The sequence below is a fragment of the Dermacentor andersoni genome, chromosome 1, assembly GCF_023375885.2.
Source record: "Dermacentor andersoni chromosome 1, qqDerAnde1_hic_scaffold, whole genome shotgun sequence".
In the NCBI taxonomy this organism is placed as follows: Eukaryota; Metazoa; Arthropoda; class Arachnida; order Ixodida; family Ixodidae; genus Dermacentor; species Dermacentor andersoni.
In genome coordinates this window covers 169,548,870-169,573,421 of record NC_092814.1, presented here as the reverse complement: position 1 = coordinate 169,573,421, position 24,552 = coordinate 169,548,870, and the positions used below count along the sequence as shown (strand labels likewise).

The 24,552-nt window shown below is 46.3% G+C and overlaps 1 long non-coding RNA gene across 1 annotated transcript; it reads left to right on the top strand.

Annotated features, from left to right (window-relative positions):
* Positions 1–3,954: 3,954 nt before the first annotated feature.
* On the top strand, positions 3,955–8,793 carry LOC129380741 (uncharacterized). Its single transcript, XR_008608921.1, has 2 exons — positions 3,955–4,223; positions 5,982–8,793. It is a non-coding gene; the product is annotated as an uncharacterized lncRNA (long non-coding RNA).
* Positions 8,794–24,552: the final 15,759 nt, after the last annotated feature.

The window sequence follows — 24,552 nt, the reverse complement described above, 5'->3', positions numbered from 1 at the left end:
CCGTTGCATCCGCGCCGGCATTACCGCGCGTTGTAGGCGAAATGTAACAGGAGCCACTGCCGCCGGAGTACGGTTGATCACGGTTGGTAATTGTTCGACGCGGATGGATAAGGTGCTCAAGAGCGATAACGGCTTATAAGGATCGGAACGTCATCAGCACAACTGGCGCCGCCACTTGCAGTAGTTTTACGTCATCAAGTCACCTTGCACCTCCGTCTGCAGCAGTTCGTGCCGCCCCAGTGCTGTGGTTTATATTGGTCGGATCAAGTTTCATAACATTGATAATGATACCGGGCTGCGCTGAAATGAGCAAGTAGCACAATGCTTACGCAGATTTAGACAACTCCCAGAGCTGTTTCTGAGTGATTTTTTTTCTTTCTACTGCTCCTCGGTCAGTGCTTATCTATTGGTAATTTAGGGCTGTCGTCGTAACCATCACCTGGTTTCACTCTTGCATAACATTGTTGACATTGCTTGAAGACAGCTTCTCCCGTCGAAACGTTAGTTCTGAATTCAGGCGTTCTTTGTCGCGTACTTCGTAAGTTCCTGAACAGGTCTCGAACTTTCAAGGACAGCTTGGATATGTGGTATGGAGGTTTCCGGAGATTCAAATGCGTGCGCTGCGTCTGTTCCTGTAGGCGAAACTGAACGAACCGGCAATTGTTCGTATAGGTCATATCAGCCACACAGAAAGTATCACATACGAGAATATGCTCAGTGCTAACTACTGTAAGTAGATGATTAATACCCTGCAAATATAAAACTACAGCAGCGTATGTGTAGATCAAACAAATCTTGCCTGGTTAAAAGGCGCGGCTGAAAGCGCTCCATCATCCTCACGCAAGAAGCCTCGGGCGCCACCTTCTGGTAGTGGCCGATTGTGCGACCGTAAGCGATGCTGCTCCAGTTGTAGCGTCTCCGTGTGTGGCCAAGGAATGGGGTTAGCGCCATGAGCATGTGGAAGACCACGTAGTTCATGACGGCCCCCGCGGGAGGAACGTTGCTGCGGGGTGCCGGGTAGCAGACAGACATCTTGGACATGTCTCTGTCCAAGAGGGCGGACTGAAGCAGCTCCCTCCAGCGAATGAAGCCCGTCTAAGAGCCGAAACGCAAAAGTGTAGGTAAACTTTACAGACTGAAAGTAGCCCCGCTCGGCACTAAAGCTTTACTAAAACGGGCGTTTTTGGAGAGGACATGCGCCACGAGCAACGGCAAGTTTGTTTAGCGTATATCAATCGGTGAGTGGGTTTTCCCTCCGATACTCGCCACACAAGCTTGCCATTGATCGGAATAGCACCGGTCAAATACGTATAACCTAAGCAGCACAGCCGAAACTGCAACATTAAATACTAGCTTTCGAATAAACATCTAAATTAAATCACGCGTATTCTAGCGCCTCGATGAAAACCGCATTGCAATAGTAGAAACTGTGTAGGGTGTACTTGCCGCTACAATTACCTTGCCTTGTTCATTATGATAGCACAGGAAATCCTAACGTGCTACAGCATACACGTTTGCAGTAAATACAAGGCTGACAATTATTGAGTATGCTTGAGAGCCACATGACATAGCAAACTTAATGCCGTCTTTTATTATTTTCTGGATGAAAAACATGCGTTAAAGCCCCAGCACACTTTTCTAAGGGTGGGAATGGTGCGATAAAATGCTAGTTGGTGCCGTCTACCACGCTTCATTAGTTCATTAGAGAACTTTCCTTGACCATCTGTCCTCAGATGGGCTGGTCTCCGTTACTCGTGCTTCTAGTCATATTTAAGCAACGATACCACCTTATACGCCCTCAGGACGTCAGTAGTCACCAAGACCGAGCAATGGCCAGCCGTATAGCCTCATGCGACGTGCCGCTCACTTACAGTGGCTGTTTTCCCGACAGAAAATGCAACATAACTCATGGTGGCCTGCCATTAAGGCAACGCATACGGAGAAGAACATGGTCTCCACCCAGGGAAATCCATCCGACGACGCAAACGCGTGGTTTCACTCTCTCGAAAAGCGTACAAGGGACAGACACTCTTGTGCATTCACATGCGTGGATACATGTTCGGTTGACTTGCAAAATTTGTTCGCTTCGTGTACGGAATGTAAAACAAAAGCGAATTGTCAGCAACAATTGTTTTGGACACTATTCATCACACTATTGCCGCCCTTTGTGGGCAACCACTCAAAACTAACCTTGTGTTATCGAGATTTTGAATCTATTTTTTCATCAACACACCCCACCGCACTCTATAAACCTTAGTATAATTTGTATAGAATTGTTTTTACAATAAACCCGTACAAAAATGAGTGTTGATTAACCATTGATATATTGTTGGGGAATTGTTGAAACAACGGACTTCAACAAATTTTCAAGAGCAATTGAGTTCACTCAACCCTTGCACAACAATATTACCGTTGAGTGTTCTCAATAAACAATTTATTGGGTAATTTGTGTTGATTTTTCTAGTTGTTCTTTTGTTGTGTAGCGGTTGAGTCCAGTATACAATAATTAGGACTCGCATATGAAGACATTCCAAACATGTTTTGCGATGCGTTCCAACCTCATTCCTCTCACTTTGCGGCAGGTAGGTTCTTCTTTCGCCTCGCTTTCATTAATAGAAAATTATGTGTGACCGATGGGGTTGAATCGAACGTCGGCCGTCGAGCCCGGTACTCTAACCAATAGGCCACGAGCGCGCGCATACTCCTCTCATTCGAAAGCCAGTAAGCTCTGAAATGCTTGGCGTGTGCACCGCGTGCCACTTCCTGGTGCTGTCGCTACAGCTGGCGCTTTGAAGCGCCTATCTCCGGGACCGCCCCACTTTCGTAGCCATTTTCGCTACGCAAAAACTGCAACGTTAGACTAGATTCATGACCGCCCAAGTTCATAACGATTTATTTCTTCGCCGGTGTACAAATGCCATCGTCGTTTTAACATACACTAGATGACATAACCATTGGTACGATCCGAGATGAGCACGTTTCGGGGAGCCGAAGAATGCGAAATTCACTTGCAAACACGGTGACTACGCGCATGTGGAGTTCCCCAAAAGTAGACACGGCGGCAGCGCGGCCGGCGATAAGACAGGTGCCGACAGGCGACGACGCTGCGTTCGAGCATCGGACGCACTGTGGGAACCGTAGGATGCAAGCGCGCACACGCTACAAACATACACGGGTAAGGTCTTTGAATTTCCTGCGACGTGCCCTCTGTCCGTAAAGCAAATATAGTTTTTTATCCAATGTCCGTGCCAATGTCCGTGGTACTAGAGATCAAAGAATGAGCGCGCTTTGAGATCGCAGCGCGCAGCCGCTATAACCATTGACTTCAAAGAGCTTCAGATTCAGCAACAGCCGCAACAGTATCACAGCTAATAGCTGTATCTGCGGCTGCTCCCGTTTCTCGCCTTGCAAGAAGCAAGCGATTTATTTGAGCCTCGCCGAACTGTCGTCCTCTCATGTTTCAAGCCTGCACGTCTAATATGTTCAGTTAAGAACACCAAAGGGAAATGAAAGAAATACAGGTAACGGACTCTTATTGTGCCTTACTTGTCACCTCGTCATCTGCAAAGACGCTACAAACTATTTTAGAAGCTTTAGTTTTGTAAAAATAGCAAAACTAGTAGTAATTTTTACTTCTAGGTGGCGGGACAGACGTTAAGATAGCGTTCGGGTGTGTATGTGTGCGCGCAAACGGGCGCAACCGAGCTTCGTTTTTCGCCCACTTTTGCAGCAGTACACATGGTTACCGCTAGTTTCGTAGTCGCATTTTTTGGCCGTAGTATTTATTGTTTACGCTGTACATTAGGTAGTTCTTAAAAATTTATGAAGGTTAGTTGATGAAAAATTATTGCTAATCAATTAGTGGTTCTTAAGTGCCGTTATTTTGTGTTTGAAAGGTTTTTATAACTGAATACGATAGTGAAGCCACGTGAATCTGTGAACGGCTTTCGGACTCAGTTATTCGGTTGCAGTTGTGCGGTGGTTCACGCCTCGTGCTTCTTGATGAAGGTATTTTCTTTTCGGACATCATGACGCACATTTTAGTGAAATGCTTTAACGACGATAAGTGGGACGTTTATCCGGTGAAGTGGTTGGCTCACCCAACAACTAGTCTTCTACTGATGTGCGAGCCTGACGGTTTTGATGAGTTGCGCGGCAGAGGCCATGATGCCTGTTGGAGAGAAGGCACCCCGAAACAGTCGCAGCCGCACTTCTGAAGATAGGTAAGTAATCTCGTTTTCTTGGGCACGTAGCCTTCTTTTCTATTTTGACATTGACGAGCGTGACATGTTAAGCACACCGTTCACTTTCTTGAAGCAAACCGCATGCCCCAGAGCAAATGCGCGCGATACTAACTCTCGCTGCCGCCGTCACTTCGTTTGAAACAATGGTAGGCGAAGAGGCAGCGGCGCCCCATGTGCGTAAAATTGCATTGCTTCATTTGTTCCTGACTAATAACGTTTCCTTCATTTGTATGAGAGAACACAGTTGGAACATAAGGATCGGCTTCTCTGCGCAGTGATAATTTTGTACAGTGGCCACGTCATCTTTCATGGGGGCTCAGGTATGCCGTCTAAGCGCTTGTTATCGCGTTCCGATACATGAGAGGCGCGCTGCCTTTCAAGGTATTTAGGCAGGCACTACGAGTTTAGGAGAACCGCGACAAATAATCGTGCAGAAGGTGTGCAGCTGTGCTACGCTTGTACCACACTCGTACCGGAAGGCGGTGTTGCACGTCACGCTTACGCATTTCGTAACTATGGCGGCCTCCGTGGCAATTTGGGGGTCGAGGTCGTGGATGCGATCCCTGCAGCGGCCGCATTCCGAAGGAGCAGAATGCAAAAACGCTCGTGCATTGTGCATTGTATGCACGTAAAAATTTCCAGGAAGTGAAAATTAATACGGAGTCCCCAACTACGACGTGCCTCATAATCAGATCGTTGGTTTGGCTCGTGGAACATCAGAATTATTTTTTTTTTTCCGTAGTGGCTCATCGTATACCATACGGTTAGTGTGATCACCTTTTGTGCCGTAGCGGTTAGCGCGCCTCGATTTAGGTTGCGGCTAATGATGCGGCGCACCGCGAAATATATTTCGCCTCTCTGGGATTTGCGGAGAACGGCCAACCGGTTAGTCACAGCTTCCGCGCGGTGACTGTACACGGATACACAGCGCAAATGAACAGAGGTGTGGTGACGTGGTCAAAGAACACAGCCGCCGACGGGCTCACCTTATCGTCTATCACCGCCAAAACTACCGCAGTAAGCATCTTTATCTAGCGCGGCGGGTTGCCGTTGAAGGCGTACTGTACAATTTTAATACGCGATAACCGAAACATGCCACCGTTCTCTGCTGCCTCTTTGAGTTGGACCGATCCAAATGTGCGTTGTTTCCTGAAGCGAAAGGAGCGCTAATCGGCGCGTTGTCGCCTCGAGCTAAGCGTCGCACTCGAGCACCGTTTGCGCGGTGAAGAATGACGTGTGCATGAAGCTAGCTCACTGTGCGGACGCTACCGCGCAAAACGCGCAAGGGCGTGTACGTGACGTTCTGCACACAAATCGCGCGGGATGATCGGAGCCACGCCGGAGCGGCTAGCTTCAAAGAAGCGGTACATGTTCTCACTCGTACAGGCACGCTCACGCTCGCATCGCTCTCGGCGTATGTTTAGGTCATTCCTTCTACTGGACTTCTGCCCAAAGATTCGATATCTGTTTGGTATGGGCTATGCACTGTCGCGTGGTCTTTGGTTCTGCGAGAGAGCCGGGAATATTTTCCCCACTGTGAAACATCGCTGTGCGTGTTTTAGCTAACATTTACCGTAGCAACCCATTCCTTCCTTTTCTCGACGGCACTCGTAAAGAGTCGCAAATTTTTACTTGCCAGTATAGTGTGTAGTTCTATTTCGTGCGTAGTTATGTGCAGTGTGTGGCAGATTCTTAATCCGCGCAATCTCATTTTCTGTCCACATTCCCTTCTCACAGGTTACGTATGCAGTAAATTCCCACATGCTAAAGTGTTCTACGCCAAAAGCACCTTGGCGTCGTGCAAGAGACACCCGTTGATATGTGGCTGATTCACTAGCAAGCTCGCATCTCTGTTGCCACTCTCCATCAAGTGGGATTTTCAACTATTTTTTGTGTTGCTCTGTGGTGTACTAGCTGCCACATGGACGCTGTGAAGGCTTACTTTCTATTTGCGCTGGCGTTTAGTAGTAAAGGATGGGCTACCTTTTGAGGGGAGGCATTTACTTTTGTTTGTGAGAATGTTTACCAGCCTAACCAAGTGATACGTGGGTACTGTAAACAGCAGCACGAACAGAGGCGGACGACGAAATAGGTAGGAGCACACACGAGCGCAAGCTCTACTAAATGTTTGCTTTTGATGACAAAGGTATTAAACACACTCGTCAACTTGGCAAAGGTAAAAATCCGTGCGTGCGTGGCAGAAACAGCCACGTGCGACAAGAAAAAAAATATGAAGCCACGTCATGTAGAATAAACGTGCGTGAAAAACGAGAACTATCGGTCAAATCTATTGAAAAAGCGAAAGATTTGTCCGATAAGTGATACTACCCACGGGAAATACTCTTTTGAGAACAACTTTTTCCCACTAAGGGCAACAGATAACTTGGTTATGCAATTGTTTCGTTTGTGATCAATAAATATTGCTTCTGGAACTCCTCTGGTGTTGCGGTACAGAGCAGAAAGAACGATTGTTTCATCACAAAGACCAGAACAGAAAAGGACTTATGGAAGCATTATTTATTGATCACGAAGAAATATTCATAAGCAAGATTTCTGTGACCCTTAGTGGGAAAGAGTTGCTACAGTACTTCTCGTTACTATCGCTTACAGGAGAAACCTTTCAGTTTTCATGTTTTTGTTAGTTTTTGACGCACATGTTTATCCTACAGGACGTATTTCGGTCCTTTTTTGTTGTGCCGGGCTGTGTATGCTGCGCATCCATGGCTTTTTCTTTGTGAAGTTGGCCAGTGTGTTTATAATCTTCGTCTTCACGAATAAACTTCTACTTGAGTCAGCGCTCATGTGTGTTTCTACCTTAATTCATCCTTCTCGTCTCTGTTTGGGTGGTTGTGAAATATAAATGTACACTGAATTGGCGAAGTGTCCATAGAATTGATACATGAAGTTATTTGCGCTGTTTATTTCAGGAAGAACGCTATAGGGTCTTATCTTCTCTCTGTTTTTGACACTGAGTACATTTTTCTAGTTCAATTTCAAGGAGTCCCCTGAGGGAGCCAATAAGAGTGATGGTAACTTCCTTTGTGTGTAAGATTTATGAATTTCATCCATTGAAGGCATGACATGGCACATGCCTGATTGTAGGTTGCAAGCATTCGTAGTTAGATCTACTTTTCGGTTCTCATGACGCTTCTTTGTACTGCGCTGCATTCTCCAGGCACATGAAACTTTTTATGCTCTAAGTGCATGCGTTCTTTTTCTATATGTTGGAGCGAAAATTGTAAACTTAAATATGCATATATATCATTTTCCTTGTAATCTTTTTCAACAAGGGGGCGCTGTAGCTCCCTCTGTCTTTCAGTTACTGCGTTGTCCCAATTTTTATGCAACCTTTATGTATTTTATGCAGCAAAATTCTGGTGCTATTTTAATAACATTTTATCTGCGAAATTGAGGTAATTGGTGTTCCGTATATGCATTTATTTGCGTTTTTCACTGTCTCAGCAATCGGGCTGTCGAGTCATTGGAACCTTTTCTCATACTGTATGACTATTTCTGGGGTGCTTGATACTGAAAGTGCAGGTGACCATTTATTTGGCTGTTTGGAATTGTGTTCGCCATGTGTTACTACCAATTTTCTGTGCTAAATAATTATTTTTTTTCTTATCGTTCAAGGTATTAGCCTTTCCTTATCTCTTTATTGACTGAGGTACCACTTAGTTGCTGGGTATAGGGAAAAAGGCCCCCAAAAGTGGTTTAATTAGCTTTGTGCAAGTCCAGAAAGATTACCTGAAAATGAGCTCACTAAATTGAGGAAATGCCACTAACGAACTCCTCTGTACCCCAAATTAACATAATCAAAAGGTGTACTGTTTGTTCTTGACTTGTGCGAGGGAGATAAGCTGCTTTCATTACACAAAAGCTTTACAAGTTTATTTCTGAAGAAAGCAATCCTGGCTTGTCAGAAACACGATTCAGGTGTTCATCATGCCCGACAACTTTCTAAATGATGTCTCGTCAAATAATAGCTAACTTGAGTGATGTTATTTTATAAAATAATTGGGCAACATGAAAATATATATATCTCGAAGACAAAGCTCAGGCAAGTCTACTTTGGCACTTCATTAAATTTTAATCGCGGTGAAAGACGTGTGCTAAAGGTTGTATATATTTACGTGAAGTCATTTGTTTAAAGTTGGTTATTTTGCCTTCTCAAAGTCAGCCGTAGCTCTTCCTGTGATGTGTTAGTGTGCGCAACACTTCAATGTAACATATTCAGATGTCTTTTGTGTATTCACATGCAAGCAGCTCCAAGTGTTCATGTGTTGAAAGTTGGTTGTTACAAGGGTATGCTTAAGCCCTGCCTTTTGAGTCGCTTTGCCTTCTAGTCATAAACTTAAGTCGAAAGTGAAGAGCACAATGATCGTTTTGATTAGACTCATATGTATAGGATTTTTCAGATGTATTTGCACTGCTAGAGTGCTGTAGGTACTAGCCTGTGTCTCCAGGTTCGATGTAGTGGTGCCTTATGTACTGTAATAATGTTTCACGTGCACGCATCTTTAGTGTAAATAAAGGTACTTCAAGTTGATCAATCTCTCCTTTGATTTTGTTTGTGTTTGGGAAAGTTATGAGCAGGCACCGGGGCATGCAAGTGTGAACAGCGACGCAATTTCAATATATGAATAAAAATACACTAGCCCAACGAAACGTCAATCATATTTCAATGGCAACTTCTGAAATCTCAATGGCATCTCAACTGTGCCACAATATGCTTTTCAATGCTGTGGCAATAATACATCAACAACAGGTCAACAGAACTACCACAACGTTAGTTCAACGCAGAATCAATGGTAACGCAACAACCGTTCAACAAAACGAACACAACGGGCCGTCTAAGCACAATGGACTTTCAATGGTAACTTAACAATTATTCAAGATTGAGGTACCCAATGGTGTTTCAATTAAATTTCAGTGGCCAATATTCAAGAGTCCTCAACACTCAACCCAACATTTCTCCAACAAACTCTCAACAATTCCTCAATAAAAAACTCAACATTGACCAACAATATTTCAATGCCTTCTCAATAATTTTTTTTGTACGGGAATTAAGGCTTGCGGCTAAAACTATTTAACAAACCAAAAGGAGTCGTCGTCGCTTTGATCGCGCTTACTATCTAGAAGAGACTGTCTACAGACAAGTTATAATTGTAGCCCCACCTGCACGTACAGATTACGGCACTCGGACTTTAGTATATCACATTTCTTGTAATTCCCGACTCACAAATACTTGATCAGGTAGCTGAGGTTCATTTGAATCTGCCTTCAAAAAATCAATAAGGGCATGTGCATGTGTTCGGCTGACCTTCGACATGTCCCATATAATGTCCCTATGTTTTGAGATAGTGGAGTGCACATATTGCCACTGATATTGTTACTGCCTCCATGTCTGAATACATTTACTTTTGTCTTGGCGAATATCCTTCACTGCACATACAATGTTGAATTTTTCTTCAGTGCATACATGTCCGCTAGTCTTTCTATATTTTATTGTGCCTCGCTTTACGCTGCATTCAGCACAGTCTGAAATTGACTAAGGATGTTGTGTTCCGCTCACGAAAGCTATTCCTTTTAGCCGCACCATCTAAGATTACTGCATAGAATGCCCTTGTATGGTGCACCTCGAAAGAATAAACTAAACGAGCAACAAAAGGATGCTTACTGCGATTCAAGGCGTAGAGCTTTTGAAGTGAAAAGTCGTTCAAACATGTGAAGTTTGACCAAGTCTTAGTGTCGAGTGTTTTGTAACCGAAAGACGAACTTTTCAGGAGAAGTATGATTTTTTTGGATCTCATCAATGTAGCTGTTTTGGTGCAATGCCTCATGATATCTGTGTAGAACAGTACTCGGTACTTGATATATTTATGGGCAAGGGAGTACGTCATTCAGAAATAACTCATGTGTGCCCTGAAAGTAATAGCTTGAAATGGGAATTAGATATGTTGGTCGATTTAAAGGAAACGCGTAATTATGCGCATAATTGCCACCTTTCTGTTCTAGTGGTGGTGATGATCCCTAACATGGTCTTACCCTTTGAGCCTCGCTCAGGTCGCTGCATTTGGGCGAGTATTCAGAGGCCAACCAGAGGCCAACGCGTGAAACAGAGCCCTCTCCCTGAACGTGTCCTCTGAGGTAGACGGTCAGCTCTGCGAAGCACCTTTCCAGCTCTTCATAGTGGCTCCTGGGCAGCATGGTCGGCAAGCGGGACCAGTCCACGGACAGCACGTCCGCGCCCACAGTGCGCACGCGGAAAATGTTCTCTGTCCTGAGCTCCCGGTAGATGGCGCCCAACGATGAAGACAGCTGATTCGGGCTCTCCCACGGGGGATCCGGGTAAGGCCAGCCCAAAGTGTCCGTGAGCCTAACAAAAATAACCGTAATGATTGTCACTGAGGATTATTTATACCGCGAGCTCAAGGGCGTTGTTGCGCGCAGAGAAATTCGCACAGACACTTCTTGCATTCTTACGGTGTGAGCAATAGGCCTAATCTGGCCCTGTCAAATTATGCCTTAATTTTCACATCCTGAGGTTCTTTAGCGTGCACCCAATGCATGGCAAACAATAATTTTTGCATTCCGCCCCCATCGGAATGCGGCCGCCGCGGTAGCGATTGAATCCGTGACCTCGAGCTCAGCAGCACAACGCCATAGCCACTGGGCTACCGATTTTCGGTGCGTAAAGCCGTTACATTTGCCTTGTGTATGCTATTCCAAAACTGTCTGCTGTCTGCAGTTTCTGCCAGACGTCGTCTTTTCTGGGAGAGACATGACTGCGGCACTACAGGCCGTATTCTTAAGAATCCACTTCATTTTTGTTTTGTTTTTGGCTTTGATACTTGATCGGCTGCCGCCACGCCATTGTTATTGCCGGGATCGGTTACTTGGCATGACGGATATGAAATGAAGAATGAGAAATGAAATTTCTGATTATAGTAAGAAGGCCCGAGCTTGCATTTTGGTTTTCAATACAGCTCAGTTATTCGTAAGTATTGAAGAACTACAAGCTCCACCAATCACTGCCCGCAGTTCATGAATTCGTAAAGATCTCCGGAAATTTGAAGATTGCGTTACCAATAATCTTTTGTAGTCTTATGGTACACATAGCCGCACCAGAAAAGGTTATGTCTATGCATGGGAAACATTTCGCAGCAACGATGTCCATGATCAATGCTCTGCAGTAGTGATAGTTTCTGATTCCCAAGCTGTGCTTCGTCAAAACCGACTGCTGGCACGCCATTCATAGTCAGTCGTAAATGTGAATGAATGTTCATCAACCTCAAGGGGTCATATCTGAAAGATAAAGCGCGCAACAGTTCAAGGACGAACACTACCCTTCTCTTGCATTTGAGGACTAGAGAATACAGGGCAACAACATCAGTCTTAGTATACTTCTTACTAACGGTAGCTATGGCCGTCTATAGATGTAGAATTTGCTGCTGGCTTGCGAAAACGTTTGTTTTTCATGTAACAACTAAGTGGAAGATTTGAGCCGTGAACTGGGCCGTCATAAGGCCATAAAAAATGGACATGTCAGGTAAATTTAAAAACACAAATATTTTCATTTCGGTGCCATGGAGTTAAAATCTGCTTTGAGACATATCATTAGATACTAAGAAGCACGAGTTATGTAGCAGGGCTGTACGAAGAACAACAGGCAATGGTTGGAGGTTGCACGTCCACACGTGTAACGCTGCACTTTGCGAGTGGGAAGTCCAGATGGACTCATGCGACCTACTTGAGGTAGACTGAAGCCAACGAGCGGAATATATCCAAGCTCGGGTCGAGACACGACCTGAGAATGCTTGCCGCCAGGGATCCCCGCTCGCGCAGCACTGCCGAAGCGGCATGGCTCTCGAACATCTCCAAAAGGTGCTCGTCGGTGACATTCCAGCGACCGCAGGCGAACGCAGCGAAGTCGTCACACGGCTTCGGCCCTGCGCTGTCAATCAGAGCGGCCACAGCTAGGCCTAGCTGCTTGCAAGACCGCCGCTGGCACAGGAACGGCGACCGAGTCCTGCCAAGGAAGGAGCCAGTTCGTCCCGGACACGGAGCTCATTTAAAGCCGTGGAGCGCATATCTGAAGCCCATGACGGCAAGTCATCAGAAAACCAAGCTGGTACAGGTAGTCATGTTTCAGGCTATATGAGGTGCTATCACACATGTGAAAGAAGATAACGACGAAACACACACAGTTGAATCGTTTGGTCTGACTTTGCGGATAGCCTTCATGCCTCGTTGTCCTACTAGCATTCAAATAAAGACACTAACTCGCCGAAAAGAAATGTGCTCGACAAATAAAAATTGTGGCAGAAACCGTCGTAGGTAATTGTCAAAGTCAGCGATAGCTTTCTTGTGTGGCACCCCTGCCTTTCTCATTGACATTGCGGGTTACACTGCAAACACTACGGGAACATCTGCCAATACATTAAAGGCTCAGACACATCCATCGTTTCTACCGGCGTCAGCTGGCGTTGCGTCCTCGGCGTCGACGCGTAGCAAGAAGACAGGCCGAAAAGCCGAGGGCTCGACATGCCAGATTTTGGCAACCAGCATTTCTGCAGGTGTTGGCTGGCTTTCCGTCACAAGCGTTGCTTGAAGTCAACGCTGAGAGGGGCGACAAACCGAAGGGTCGAGATCTCGCAGGTTTAGTACTCGGCATTCTGGCGCCTCGGTGTCCTGGTCGCTGAAGAAGAGTCCGTTCCGTCAGGACACTTGTTCAGTGTTGTTTGCTTCGTAACGAAACAGCTCCCCATCGGGGCAAAGAAAGGACAAGCTTTCAACACATCCAGGAAGCAGGTGACGTGATAGCGAGTGACGCATGCGCTAGCGCAACTCCAACAACTGCGACTCGTGCCTCCGCGCCCTGCCTGTTCTAGCGACACCACGCATGAAAACGCCCTCTCGGCTTCACGGCGTGCACCTACACTATTGTCCTCTCCGCCTCATGACATGTTATTCGCAACTCGTTGCCCTTTCCACGTCTCTCATTCAATGAGATGCTTGCATTGCGGTTAGAAGACGCAATGACGGCGAAATCCTGCGGAAGAGCCAAGAAAAACAATCCCTTTAAAACTTCTACAGCAAAGCTTTCTTTGCAAACCCTCTGTGGACATCTTGACGAATAGTTCAACAGGGGACATCACGTATAGTAAGGAATAGGCTCACTACTCATAGAGTTGCGCCGGTGACCAGCTCTCTTCTCTGTAGAATAACGAAGTGAAAGAAGAAATGGTACTCAAATATTATTAGTTCAACGAATATATGCCTTCAAGCGTATAATTTATTTAAATTATGGGGTTTAACATGCCAAAACCACTTTCTGATTATGAGGCACGCCGTAGTGGAGGACTCCGGAAATTTCGACCACCTGGGGATGTTTAACGTGCACCTAAATGTAATTACGCGGGTGTTTTCGCATTTCGCCCCCATCGAAATGCGGCCGCCGTGTCCAGGATTCGATCCCGAGACCTCGTGCTGAGCAGCCCAACACCATAGCCACTGAGCAACCACGGCGGGTACGCATAATTTATTTATTCAAGCGAAACTTTTTTTTCTATCTTCCCCGCGGTATGGTGCGTCTGCTCGGTAGGTTTCTCAGTGAATAAAGTGGGACGTTCCTGGAGATAGTGTAATCGGTGGTTACGTAGGTCTCATGGTAAGCTATCCGCGTGTTGCCATCCTGACGGGCTGGCACATATTCGCTATGCTAAAAAACGCGGTGCAGAAAACGAACCGTTGGTGCAAATTTGCCACCGCCTGAGTCTGCATGCAGAGCAAAACCTTGCACAAATTATCTAGTCCTAATGTTACGCGATAGAGCTGTGGTTAACGCGTACTGATCCCAAGTGCGCGTTGTTGTGCACAGTTACATTAATACGAATTCCGGTGGCGGTGATAAAAAAAATCACCGGCCAAGCACTCCGTACAGATGGTTAACCAGCGAAGCTGAAACGTGTGGCCCCGCTGTTTACCACTGGGTCATTCCCGATGGTTCATTAAACGACGGCATGGTAGGCGGCCGGATCCTAAGTACGCAGCTGCTGCTTGCGCTCGGCTGCACGAACCTGTTCTTGTGCCCGGGCTGCAGCATCGACACGGAGTAGACAAGCTCGTTCCCGGTTCTGCTCGTGACCTTGCTGATCTAAAGCTACCTGCTCCTCAGCTGTACTTATGATGCGTGGCCTACCGATTTCGAAGCCGCAGAGAAGCTGCTGCACGTGCGCTCTGCTGCGACTTCGAGTAACGACGTCACTACTCGCGCAACCAATTGCGCGCCTTTCTCTTTCATTTTTCGCGCATGCACATGTGGTTGCACCGGAGGAGTTTTCGGCGTACAGGCGACAGACGCGCGGACGAATCGGCTAGACATATACAGCTTCGCTATAAAAACATGTTTTAGAAGCTTGTTTAGGTGCTCTCCTCTAGTTATTCCCGCGTTATTATTAGTCATTACTTGTCATTATTAAGCATATTGAGCCATTTCTAATGAACTGTAGTCGTTACAAGTTGTCGTTAAACATATTGATCATTTCATAATCATTAGTAGTCATTACAAGTCATTGCAGTCATTATGAGTCATTGCTGCTCACTAGTAAGCATTTTTAGTCATTTGTAAACAATTGTGGTCACTACAAGCCGTCGTTAGACATATTGGTCATTCTGTAGTCCTTGGTAGTCGTTACAAGTCATTAATAGTCACTTTAGTCATTACTACTCGTTACTAGACATTTCTAGTCATTTCTAATCAAGTGTGGTCATTACAAGCCGTCGTTAGACAAATTGGTCATTTCGGAGTCATTAGTAGTCATTCTAAGTCATTATTAACCTCTACAAATCTCTATTATAACGTTATCATTCACTAACTGTCACTATCAATCCTCTTTCATTCTTTAATCTGTCTTTAATCTGTCTTCATATGGCGTGATGACGCTTCGGCGGACACTCCGGCGGTCAGCTCTGTTGACACAAACTTCACCATGAGCCTAGAAAGGATTTCGCCTTAATAATTTGTGAATTCATGAAGAAGTACATAAAGCAGTCGCCCCAGAAGCAGTCGCCCTGTCAAATTTTTTTTTTCGTACTTCTTGCTCGTTTTTGTGTCTTCATGAACACGTACTAATTCGTTCAACGACTACACTTTGTTAATAAAGATAATGTACGCGATGCCGCGTTGCTGGTCTTCAGGGCCATCATTTCCGACTACAGTAGCAGCTTTTTGATGATTTTCGAATGAACCGCAGCCAGACGGGGAGACATGGCCACAAGAGAGATACTCGCCTTTGCGCTCCGTGGAACCTTCGGGAGGCATTGGTCAGGATGGCTGCGTCAAGCACAACATTGGGCTCCGGAGCCAAACGTGGCGGCTGCGGTGGCGGCTTTGGAGTGATGTCAGCCAGCTCGCTCGGCTCGATGACCACTTCGTCCATGACGTGAAATTCCTCGGCGAGCAACGCGATGCCCAACGTGACACCAATCAACACCGTACTCGCCAGGATGGCCACCTTGGGAACCTCTGTGCGGGCAGAGTGCAAGGCGAAATCGACCGCGGCGGGTCGTGCCACTGGATGACAGAAATCTACTGTCCTCGCTCGCTTTTTGCCCATCTTCTTCCTTGACTTTTTGCCACGTGCCAATCGAACAGGGGAATCGTGTGTCTTCACTTCGTTCACTTCTATGAAGAGGCCAGTGGTCGCAGAGGTAAATAGAGGCATGGGATGGAGACTGAGAGCGTAAAAAGGAAATCGTTGCCTACACACTCAACGTACTCATACACGGGCTTACTGCAGCTTGGCCACGCCGCAGAGCCTTTCTGATGCACGGAATTTGGCGCACGCCAGTTCACCACACAAGATACGTTGCAAGTACAAAGAATGGCAACGGTACATGCATAAGTTCGACTTCGTTCCGAGCAGAGCAGTCGCACGCCCCGGAGTATCCCCCACACGCTTGTGAAGGAGGATAGACAGAAATCTTAAACTTATACAGAGGGACGAGAGCCAAATATCCCCCACCGCACAAAGCTCTAACGAAGGAGGAAGCAACGAGTTGGCGCCGATTGCAGACAAACTCCTTCCCAAATTTATACATCCTAAACAAAATGTACCCAACACAATACAGAGACACCTGCCCATGGTGCGGCGCCACACCCACACTATATCATGTCACATGGGAATGTAAACACAATCAATCATTCCACCAGCACAATAACCCGAGTGCGGAGCAATGGGAGAGTCGGCTTACCAGCTGCGAGCTCACGGCCCAAAGGGCCTTAGTGCAGCATGCTAGTGAGGTAGCTAGTCTCAGTGGAGCCCTGGAATAGGGGCCCACCCTTGCCGGAAGAGGCTCCAAGTCGCCGGCGCCCAAGAAGACAACGGAGACCTCGAGACGCTAAATCCTTGAAGGAACCAAATAAAGTTTTTTTTTCTCTCTCTCTCAGTAATAGATTCACAACACCGTCTCGATATACAACTTTTTTTTTTCTAAATATTATTCGATGTACACGTATTTTTATTGTCTGGAGTTAATGGGTGCGGGTTTACCCCAACGCCATAGAGAACGCAGAAAAAGTAAAAAAAAAGATATCTTGAAGGACCATCATCATAATATTGATACCTCGATCATCGTGCTTCTCTGGAAATTGACGCTTAATACACAGCGATATATTTATTTATTTAGGACCTCGTGTTTATGCACCTTGAAGTACGCCCTGGTGCTTATCGTGCATGATTTGGCCCTCTATATTCTTTCAGCGTTGTTCAGCACACCGACAGATAGTTTTCCTGGACGAATGCTTCCGAGTCCATGCAGAGGGAAGGAAAATTAATAATTTTCGTAAAAGGTTCGATAAGTAACTAGCAAGCCTAGCGATTTCCCTCTGTTTACGAATATTAAGTCGTGTGTGCAGATATGAGACAGTACGAAACCCGCACGCATTTTCCAGCGCATCTACATGGTTGATGGCGCATAATTTTCTGAGGAGTCTGCCGAACAATATTCTGCGAATATTGCTCGGCAAGTGTTCCTTCATTAGCCGGAGTTCTTTACTGCGCCGCGCGTTGCGCCGAATAGCAGGGATTATTTCTTCTCTCCCGAGCGCCGAGAAAGGCTCTCAGTGGTAATTACCGCCGGGGAATGTATCAATATTATGGTGCCATCTGGTTTCGGAGTATTTATTTAGCACCGTACTATTGACACAAGGTAATGGTGCAGTGGGACTTAAAGGGAAAAAATAGGGAAAAAGAAGATATCCGACCGAGCACCACTGCGTTGAAAGATGATCGCATTTTCCCTTACATATTGCTTTGGGTCTCATTTCACTCCTGGAGAGTTTCTTACGCGAGAATAAATTTTCTTTCGAAGTGAGCACTAACAGATTTAATCTCGCTCGGCATCTACTACATCGAATTCGATGAAGTCTATTGCATATAAATGAGAACATTAAACCTAACTAACGTATATGGAGCAGAATTTTCGTTAAGTGCAATGATATATTTGCAACATGTTCGAAAATTGCAAAATAATGTTATGTTTAGTCAATAACGCACGTCTTGGAATCTATGTGAAACGAAGCCTTCATGTACTGGTTAATCAAATGATATAAATTTGCCCATTTCCTTCCTGCACCTTTGGCGTAGAGGAAACTGGCGCGCATGCATGTTCTCTCGCACACTTTCTTTTTTTTTAAGTGTGACCTATTCGGCAAGACAGTAGCAGTGCCCAGCAGCCACGGTCACGAAAGTCCGGGAGGGTTCGCACAGAAAGTTTCTCTTAAAAATAAATAAGGAGCATCGAGTTTGCAACTCTGTGACTCGGCAAAGAAAAATGTTGTCAAGATACTGTAAACTGCGCCTCTTGATCTATCATAAGCTAACAAAATTCTTGTCGTATACACCGCTCTGAAATGTACCACAAATTTATGAGTAGGACTTCTGAAAGTACTCTTGTAGAGATCGTAACAATTTAAGGTAAGCTACAAATAATGTACGCCGTTTGTCCCGCTTAGGTGCTCTGACTGATGCAGTTTAGAGAGTGGCGGTACTTGTTTTCGGTGGCATGTTAGGGATTTGTGAACGGTGCTTCAATTTGGTTTAAACCTACTGGTTTCCAGCAACTGTTGTAAAAAGTACGAGGGCTCACTCAAAATTCTGGTTTGTACAGTCGGTGAAATTCAAGTCTCGGTCTGAAATGCAACAAATTTTATTTGAACACGCGCAGATTTTCTAGACACGCAGCAGCTAACGCCCCAAGCGACTGCGGCGCGAAGATAGCTCGTTTCTTTTGGTACTGGTGAACTTATGTTAAAATTCCGCCTTCACAAGGGGGGAGGGGGGGGGCATCGCAGCATAGGGCAACGAGGGCACTGTTGCAGTTTTTAAAGGCAACAGAAGTGGACAAGCGGCTGTAGCCTGAACAGATGTTTATAGTGCTGCAAGTGCTACTGTGCTGTGCGGTGGCAGTATGCGGCGACAGTGACCGACTGTGATTGTATGTCTACGCTCCTTTCTTTCTTTATCTCTACTGTGTTATCACTTTACCTCCCCCTCCCCTCTCTCCCCAGCGTAGGGTAGCAAACCAGATCTTCCCCTCTGGTTAACCTCCCTGCCTTTCCCCTTTCCTCCCTCTCTCTCTTATGGTACTGGTGGGTTTTTAACGGATTTAAAAATACGAGGCGTATATTGAAAAAGGCAGGTGACAGTGAGGTTCTAGAAGGCAAGCCACTCGGGACAAATACTGTGATTAGTCTGAGCAAAGCTAGAATTTTGTTCCCACAGTGGTTAAATATCAAGCAATATAAGCCGTTATTATGACGCACACGGTAGTGGGGGACTCCGAATTAATGTTGACCACATCGGGCTCTTAAACGAGCACCGAATGGATGCTGCAAGGGCGTTTTTGTATTTCGCCCCCATCGAAAGCGGCCGCTGCGGACGGGATTCGGTCCTGCGCCCTCGAGCTTAGAATCGCAACGCCAAAGCCACTACGCCACCACGGCGAGTATGCTGTGAAGTGATTAGATGAAAAATATTTTGTGAATTTATCAAATGTTCGTGCTGAATTCTCGTGAATATAATGTCCACCTCTGAGACTAATGTATAGCTGAAGACGTCGAATGGCACTACGTGCCGTGGGTGTTGTAAAAATATCATGTTAACGATAAAGAAAAACGTTACATAAATATACTTTAGCGTCACCAAGTGTGCACAAAACCCCAATCCCATTGTCACTGGCACCAGCCAGTCAGTAGCATTAAAAGTATGAAAAAATGAAAAAAAAAAAAGAATTCACGGACGATTACGATACTCCCTAATGCGAAATTTGAGCGCAGCTCATAGGTGTTTTCATTTCACGTGTCAATATTTTGTATTATGGTTATTCGGCACACGGTTTATATTAGGAAGAGAACGCTGCGCTAATCGGGAGATCACGAGAGGCAGCGCGTGGGCGACGAGTGGGCGCAATGCACAGCAGCCGCCGCAGACAGACCTTCGCTCATGCAGCGCTTTGTTTCCATATATGGTATCGTTGGATGTGCTCGCCGCATGCCTTATAGATGGCTTTATCGGTGAACAGACGACGCGCGCTACTCTGGCGTCATTTCGTAACGGTCGTCGCCGCAGAGCACGTCTTGCGCGGAACTACGCTTTTCTCCTGCTCTGCTTTCCGCCTCATGCTTCCGCTGCACCCTCCCCCTTCGCTGTCCTCCTCGCGTTCTCTTCGCTATCGCCATCTTTCATCCCCCGCTGCGTTCTGCGTTCGCTCCTTCATCCTTCGCTGTACTCGTTCTTTTGGTTACGCCGAAGGACGCCGACGCTCAACGCAGGAACCGGCACCTAAGGGCTTAGCTCTAAAAAGGGATGTCGGAGAAACATAACTACTTTTCCAGAATACAGGTCTGATTTTTGTGCTTTCCTGAAAAATGGGAGGCGATAATTATTTTATTTGACTGCCAACGCAAGCTGGTAGAGCCGCCTTACTGTTGTAATCAGTCCGACTTGGCTTCGGTCATCAGTTGCTAAAGTTAATTATTGTGAACCGATTGACATGCTAGCTTTCTCTTTGTTCTCAAACTCTGAGTATTATATGCTGGCCAAACGCCTTACGTGAACTAGTGAATAAGGCTTCCTCACACAAGCCGAAACGTCTAATACTTATTAACAACACATTCTTGGTCAGCGTCCTTTCCTTTTCTACTCACAATTATCTACTACCCGACCAAACAAGATGATGTCAAGACATCAATTTCCTTAAAGCAGCATTTTAGCAGCATCTACGTTATGTGTGCAACAATATTGTTCTAGGCTATTCCCGTACATCGGAGTAGGCGTTCAGCTAGGCGACGAAGACGACAGTCGGAAAGGCTTCAATGGTTGTTTTAGACGCGTCATCTTGGCTGCACCTTCTCCCTGTACGTTGTGAAAGTATTTTCCCTTATTTTGACCTACCCTATCTTCGTAACAATTTGGTAGAGATATGGCGCACTCCAAAGTGTCCAGCTGTTGAGTCATTGTGAAAGTGGTGGAGTACATTGGAACGGAGGATCGTTAGAAGTACGAACAGAAGTTCCGGACCATTGGAGTTAGCATCGCGACGGTAGAGAATATCATCACACAGCAAGAACAGGTTGAGGGACGGGTACAAGACATTCAAATATTGCATTCATAGCGTCGTAGGTGTAGGAACATCTACACTTGCTAAACACTTGCTTCTACACTTGCTAAACATTATTTTAGTACGAAGTAAAAGCAGGAGAGTAATCGGTATGTTTGCAATGACGATCGCATAGAGACCTCTGTAAGGCATAGTTATGAAAGGCTGTTACACAAATGTAGAGATTTTATGACCTCTCCAGCTTATTCACTTTTCACTTCCAACTAGTCATCATAGTAATGTCTGACGACAAATATTGTTATCAAAACGCATTTAAGATCAATGAAGCCGTCGATATTGTCCTTTATCTCAAATAAAATTTATAGGAGGAAGCAGAAACAAATCTGGTGCAGAGGCGTAATGCTGCCAACGCTCTGTCTTCGCAGCTGACGGAACCAAAAGGAAATACCAGTTCGGTTGAGGTTCGGGTTCAACGCGCTCAGATTTCGCTCCCGTTCAGTTCCGGTCCGGAGAAATAAAATTTTCTAACGGTTGCCGAACCGGTTCGCAATACTGAACCAGTTCGCGAACCAGTGCGGCACTGTAGCCCTATGGTGGTGACAAGCTGCACAGTACTATTGACTTGTCTTCATGGCGCATGCGCAGGTTTTCTCAGGAAGTGGAAGGCAGGCGCCATGGCTGGCAGTAGAAATTTATAAGGGCGTTCTAATAGTGAAAATTTCGAATTTAATTCAAAAGCACTACTCGAGATAAACGACCGTCGAATATTGAATACACACAATTTCTAAAAAAACAAGGAAAATGTGCAATTAAAAGCTTCGTGAAATCGGTTCGACAACAAAAGGCTTGTTTACATTATTTAATTCATGCATACCGGATATAATACAATACGATCACATCTGGGACACGTTGAGAATACATGTGATTAAAAAGAGGAAGAACACGTCTCAGATGCATGTAGCAGAGTGTAGCACTTGTTGAAATAGCGAAGCACAGAAGTACAGCACCGCGAATCGTTTTGATGAAATCCAAACATATTTAGATTGGTCAAATGATAAATTCATTTTTTCTAAATCAAGACAGCGTATTCGTAGGCCGCCTAAGAGGAGGCATGCTTACTCGACGGCTGGTAACTATAGTACATAAGAGACCTTCTCGATGTGTCTGCTCTGGAACTCGGTCGTCTGTGCAACAACTGCGGTCCTGATAAACCAGGAATCATTCGGATGAGTCTCCATTTGTATCACCCCTTTTCCCTGTAGACTGCAAGAACTCTTGTTGTCCCTACAAGTATTCGAATGAAACTATAAGGAATTGGCCATAGAGTTTCTCACTATAACACCTAGAGGGTAATCTGGCGCCACCGTCTATGGGAGTTTCTTAAGGGGGCACCGTGCCGTCATGGGAATGACGGTATATGTGTCTGCGAGGCTCGTGTTGGCTGGTGTTGTAAGAGGCTTCGTCTAAAACGTGGATATGGCTACACAAATAACTCGTTCTCAAAGTCAAATCTTCATAAAATGTTTCCATTCACGCATATTACATCTTCACTCACCCACGATGCATGACCAAGCGAAGAAAAGCAAGAACAGACGACCTACTGTTTCAAATAGCGTCCTCGATCACCCGCACCGGTGCGCCCCGGGGCGCCTTGGTGCGCACTTTCATCCTCGATCAACCGCACCGGTGCGCACCGACCATCCTCGATCACCGGAAGCGCACCCTGTTGGAGCGGTTTTCTGTTGCCCCGTCTCGCACCGAGAAAATCGGCGGTGCGCCGGGGTGCAATCCCAGCAAGCACTGCGGGACGCGCCACGCGCGCGCGCACGGCCGTGCAGAATCGCGGACGCTCTGGCCCGATAGCTGCGGTTGCAACGGAGTTGACGGAGTTAGCTAGTGGAGATGTCGGCAATGAGAAAGGAAGCGCTGCTAGCAGCCGCAATCGATGAGCTTTTGTCAAGTTCGTCTGAGAGCGAAGACGACATGCTGATCGACCTCGTCCAATAACAATGTGGTGAATAGTGGCCGAAAGTGGACAGGTTCGTTGAACGGGTCGTCAGGATTAATTATAAGATCCATTGGTGTTTGCTTGCAACCAGGTATGTCGGAGCACGCAGTTTGACAAGGTTCGAGCGCTTGCCGCGGATGCTCAGCACCTGTAAGCAATAAAATGTGCGCGCGCGCGTGTTCGCGCACGTTTTGTGCGCCAGGGGCAAAGTAGCGCTGCCTGCAAGCAACCAGCACGGGGTGCAGTTTTGTCCTCGATGTTGACCCTCCGCAGCGCGCCACCACCGCGGTGCAAAGCGCACCATTTTGGTTTCGGGGCAACCCCGGTGCAAGGTGATCGAGGACGCTAAAAGCGAGCGCGAACCTTGTCGTCTGTCCTCCAACTTTAGCGGCCCGCCGATACTTTTTACGTAACATGTAGCCGTACAAATAATTACAAGTTCTCATAGTTAAAAAAAATTAAATTATGGGGTTTAACGTGCCAAAACCACTTTCTGATTATGAGGCACGCCGTAGTGGAGGACTCCGGAAATTTCGACCACCTGGGGTTCTTTAACGTGCACCTAAATCTAAGTACACGGGTGTTTTCGCATTTCGCCCCCATCGGAATGCGGCCGCCGTGGCCGGCATTCGAAAGTTCTCATAGTTAAACAAAACATGTTTTCGCGTAATAATAAAGGTAATACCGCTTTTCACGTGCTGATTTAGTAGAAAATGAATCATTGTGACAGACGGAACGGTACTTGCCAAGCGCGTCTTCAAGGTGTCCTGTCTCTACGAGAACGCTGCCAATCCGAATCCACAATATACCGGCATTCCCATGCATACCACAGCGCAGCAGCGCCTTATTTCCCTCTAGGTAATGTAGTGAGAAACTCTATGGAATTGGCCTTGAAGATGCAGCGTAGATCCGGGCGCTCGGGTGTTGACAACGTGAACAACGGCTGCAGCGTTCCGTGTTGCACCTTTTTTTAAGGCGACAGCGTTAATGAGCTTGTATCGCAGAAAAGCCGGTGTCGTCGGCGTCGGCGGCGTTGACCGTGAGCGAAAAATCCCGGAAGGCAATTCATAAATAAAAACAACTTGCAATATGGGCTTGTTGGGAATCGAACCAGGGTCTCCGGAGTGTGAGACGGAGACGCTACGACTCAGCCATGAGTTCGATGGTTGAAAGCGGGACAAAAGCGCCTCTAGTGAATGCGGTGTTGCCTTAGAAATGTGCCGTCGAAAGTTATACTGCGGTGTATATTGGTAATTATGATCATGTAAATTACAGAAGTCGCAGTTAAACGAGTAGCGAAGTACGTTTCCGCTACATTTCTTCTGCGCTTGGCGCACACGCAGAGCCATCTTGCGGCAAACAGAGAAGACCCCCTCCTCGCAATTTACGGCGCTGCCTCGACAGGTGGCGTGCCATTCGCCCGCTTCTTCCCTTCGTCTCGTCAAGAGCATGCCGAGCGAATGAATGGGTGGTGCGAACGGTGTGCGATAACGCAATCGCGTTCCACTCTTGAAGGCGAAACTTAAGCGTCCTCCAATTTTTTTTGTACACTCATTCGCAACAGGATGTGCGCTGCTTGGATAGACTTTTCACGTGGCGGCTATCTTTTTTCGATCGGAAAGCAGCCGAGGCACCCTGATAAGAATAAATAAAGACGATTTTCTCTACGATGTG